General features: G+C 41.1%; 1 pseudogene; it reads right to left on the minus strand.

The window, feature by feature from the left end:
* LOC101984942 overlaps positions 1-4,762 on the minus strand; it is a 15,199-nt pseudogene extending 10,437 nt beyond the window's left edge.
* Positions 4,763-4,833: the final 71 nt, after the last annotated feature.

Here is a 4,833-nt window from a genome sequence, read left to right on the forward strand (position 1 = left end):
TTTGTCTCTTTAAAGGAATAGTTATGTCTTCAGGCTTGTAGATCAATCCTTTATTCAGGAATATCTCATTGCTTAATTTCTCTAGCTTCCCATCAGGTGGTATATCTGTGCGTTCTAGATTTAGGAACATTATGATTAATGGGCAGGCTCAGGTGGTGTCGGCTCAGATGTGTCCATTATAACCTCCCATTAGCAGCTCACCCAACCAAGGACTGAGAATACAGCCAAGAGCCCTTGCCTAGCATTTGTGCAACCCTTGATTCAATCTTCATCAGTACACACACACACACACACACACACACACACACCATTAATTTATTTTTACCAATTATAGTAAATCTGAAAGCAACATGATGGAGTAAAATTTTAATAATATGAGCAAGTGGACTATACCCCATTAATATCTTTCTTGAAGTAACACATATTTATTTATTTATTTATTTATTTCAACTTAATTACAACTTTGCTCATCCTAACAAACTTGGATGGCTAAGTAGGAATGAATCCTTTTGTTATACTAGTAGAATATGCTTATATTTTATATCATAAGCATTAATGTTAACTAACTAGTAAAAACATGACTACCTAGAATACCTCAAATATATCACAGCTTTTGTATCAAAGGAAAACAAATCAAATTCTAATTCCAGACTCTTGATGAGCATATTTTTCTAATTTGATACTATAGCAATTACCCCAAATTCAGTACCCCCCCAAAAAAAATCCTCTCAGTATCAGAATGCCATGGCACCAGGCAAAGGTTAAAATTACTAGGTTGCAGTTCAATTTCCTAAAGAGACCTACTAATTTTTTTCATTTGTTCTTTTCCTACAACTGTGTATTTCGTCCACCAATACATATACTTAACAGATAAACCAAATAACAATATTTAAAGGTGGTAATAATCATTGATTCCAGAAACTGAGTAAAACAACATTGTCAGTTTCCCCACACTTTCCCCAAGGTTTACTCTAGGAAATATACTAACCAGCACTGAACAGTTGAATATTCACTGATATTCAACAGTGAACCAATTGGGAAAATGGGTGATTTTTTTGCCCTGCTCAGTTAGATTTTCTCTTCTGATGGAGAATATCAATGCACCGTTCCACCATAGAACAGCTGACCACGCCACCAGAAGTGAAGAGCACACACCTTGGAGATGATTACTGCCATGGCCAGGTTCTCAGAATGAGCAGCCACGTAACCTAGCAACATGATGCCAGGCAGCCGTATGTTCCCTTTGCAGGATCCGATGCAGTCAATCACAGCAGCCACGCCTCCTGCGTTGACAATCAGCTGTGACAGCTGAGGGAAAAAGCCCAGATAACACAAGATGATCTTTAAATATGGCTTGACCACACTTTAATTTAGGACTTAAAATACAACTGACAAAATTGGACTATGACGTAGAGAAACTCTTGTACTTCCTAAAGAGATACACAAGTATAGCACTCTTGCTATTCACAGATATACGTGCTGTGAGAACCTTAATCTGTGGTTCACTTTCTTCACATCAGTGGAACAAGGTTTACCTGTATAATGGATGTTAAAATCCTTCACCTAGACCCTAAAATTAGAGCTAGTTTATAACTAGCTAATCACTCAGCTAATATTAGTCACTGAAAGCTCCGCCATTAGAAGTCTAACCCATTTGGCCCTTTGCTGGCAACGACCAGTAAGCTGCATGTACTTCGATTATGGAAAGTCCCATGCAAACAAAGATAAATGAAACACGAGGGATAATGTGCAATAAAATTAAAACTGTTAAGCAGCACATGCACAGAAATGGTTAAAACTTCAGCATCAGCACAGGCTTTCTTTGTGTTTATTTTTTCCATGTAAATCTACAGAACTGATACAGGCCAAGAGATCTCTGTGGTGTGAACCAACCTTGCTCCTAACTGACACACAATGACAGAGGCCCACAGCCCCTACACCTAGACAAGGAAAGCTAAAAGTGATTAGAAGCTGGGTGTTAAACTCCAACTACACTAACACAACTCCGTAGTTCTCATTGGAGGGAATGTCACAGCCTGCAGAACATTTAGCAATGGACAGAGAACTTTTTGATTGTCCCCACCTGGGAGAGGGGCACTGCAGCCATCGAGTGGGCAGAGGCCAGGGACACTGGTACTCACTAGAACTAAGTATATTGCATCCTGAAACACCATTTTTAGTTGTTTGATTGTTTGTTTTTACCTCAGGTGTATGTTTTGCAATCTCTCTATTAAAGTGCAAGCGTTTTTCTTCACGTATTCATCTTTGTCCTTCAGACAGGTGAGTACAACCGGGAAAATCTCCACTTCAACCACCATCTCTGCCAGTACCACCGAATGTTTTGCAATCTGACTGAGAGCAGAAAGGACCGGGCGCTGCCGAGCAAAAATAAAATGTAACATTAGACATCATATGAATCCAGTTGTGCACCTTATAATTCAGATGTAGCTTTAAAGGATTTATAATATTCCCATGCAGTGCTGTTTTTGAAGGCATGAAGAAATTATGGGGAGCAGCTGATGAGGCATGGCATTGTGTGGCAGGGTTGGAGCCTCCCTGAAAAGAAACAAGGAGGCTATTGGTGAAGGCACAGCTTTTGTTGCTGTGGAAACCTTAGGACTGAAGGGGTCATCAGGCAAAGCTGAGGCTAGGCACCATGTGGCAGGGTCAGAATTACTGAAGAGACTGGGAGAAGCCATCAGTGAAGGCACAGCCTCGGTTACAGCGGAGACGCCAGCATACTGGAACTACAAAGGACAGGGGCAGCTGTGCAGTGAAGCTGCCCTGAGCGCAGCAGACAAGCTGTGTGTGCTGCAGATGGCAGAGCTGAGAAGAACCTTTGGAGACCAGAAGATCATGAGTGGACCAGAGACAGCAGGCACTGAGTTACACTGTTGGAGTTTGGTTTTGCTTTGATCTGATGTGCCCTGGTTTTCCCATCTTGGAATAAGAGAAGTAACATTTTTCACAGGAGCCCACAGTTAAGGGACTCTGGATTTTTAAAGTGTTGGAATTTCTAAAGATTATGGGACTTTAGAAATTGTACTATATTTCTAACACATTAATATCTTATATTAATGTTAAATCTTGGGGATGAACAACAAAGAAAAGGTTATGGTTTAGAGTGATGTGCTTATACATCACAGATGACAAGTACAAAATGCCATAGTCAGCTTCAGCTGTCAACTTGACACAAACCCACAGTCACCTGGGAAGGGGGACATTAAATGAAGAAGAGATTGGGTTGGTCTATGGACATGTCTGTGGGGCAGTTTCTTAGCTGCTAATTGATGTAAGAGGCTTCAACCCACTGTGGGCGGTGCCATCCCTAGGCAGGTGGACCTGGGCTGTATAAGAAAGGGGCAAGCCAGGAAAGCAGGCCAGTCATCAGCTTTCCTCTGGGGTCTCCACTTCAGCTCCTGTCTCCAGTTTCCAGCCTTGAGCTCCTGTCCTGGTTTCCTTGGTGATGGACTCTAACCTGTAAACTAAATAAACCCTTCCCCCACAATGCTTTGGCCATGGTGCTTTTATCATCGTAGCAAAACAGATCCCAATCATACCTTTACTGTATAATCCTTATAGAATTATTTTCACATATTAAAAGACCAACTATAATATGTCTGTATGTTTTCAACTATATTCTTTTTACTATATAACATCAATATGTACATCTTTTCATTTTCTTAGACTATAAAAGCACTGGCTTGTCTGTCTCTTAACCTCATTTTTATTACCTTCAGTTTTGCATCAGGGTTGAGGATCATCTGGGCTAAGTGGGCAATCGCTCCAGCATCCACCACCATTTGTGCTAACTCTGGAGAATGCTTTGAAATATCACTGAGAGCAGAGGCAGCGATCCTTTTCAAAGCAATTTCTGGCTCCTGGATACAGAGAACTAGAAGAGGAATTGCTCCTGCATCCACCACAGCTTGAGACAATTCTGTGGGTCCAAGAAAAGTTAGTAAGTGAGTATGGGTGGCTGACTCTTGAGCAAGCTGTTCTCACACTGACAAGTACAGCAAACAAAAAGGATGAGGGTGTAACTGACTCTCTAGACAGCTGAATTTTAAGTCAGTAGATGGAGTAGGTAGGTGATCTATGTTTCCCTCACATCCACCAAAGAGAAACAAAAAAGAACTGCAATCATGATTTGTATAATTCATTAATATAATATCCATAATTTCTGTTAATTATTGACCACTGAGTTTGGGGACACATGCCTCTTTAAAAGTTAAAAAGAGAAGTTCAGGAGTTCAAGGCAAGCCTCAGATACATAGTAAGTCTGAGGCTAGCCTAGGCTACAAGAGGCCCTGGCTCAAAGAGAAAATCATATTACACAGTTCAAACACTGGGCTTAACTCAACCTGGAACCAACTGGAAGCCTTGTACCTGAAGGCTAGCTCTCACAATATTAGAAGGCGCTACATAAGCCATCAAAAGAAAAGACAATCAGATGTGCCACCAGCTGTAAGCTTGTGAACCACAATAATGTCCAACTCAACAAAATATATTGATAATGCAACAGCGGTACAGTTACCTTGTGGGTAACCAACAGCTATCTAATTGGATTTTAGGTCTGATCAATAGGATGGAATTTATGATAGGTGCTGGAAACCTAAACAACTGGCACTGGCTAGAGAAGTCCTAGGCCCTGCCAGTTTCCTAAACCAATACAATCTATAGCTGTATTCTAAGTACTTGTACTTGGCAGAGATTCATGATTGGTCAAAATGCCAAGAAAAACTGACCAACTATCGGGCATCCGGCCCCAAATAATACATTCACAATGCAACTCCTATACCTGGGGCTCAGAGGAAAAACATCGGGGGGGGG

Source organism: Microtus ochrogaster, unplaced genomic scaffold, assembly GCF_000317375.1.
Source record: "Microtus ochrogaster isolate Prairie Vole_2 unplaced genomic scaffold, MicOch1.0 UNK189, whole genome shotgun sequence".
Classification (NCBI taxonomy): Eukaryota; Metazoa; Chordata; class Mammalia; order Rodentia; family Cricetidae; genus Microtus; species Microtus ochrogaster.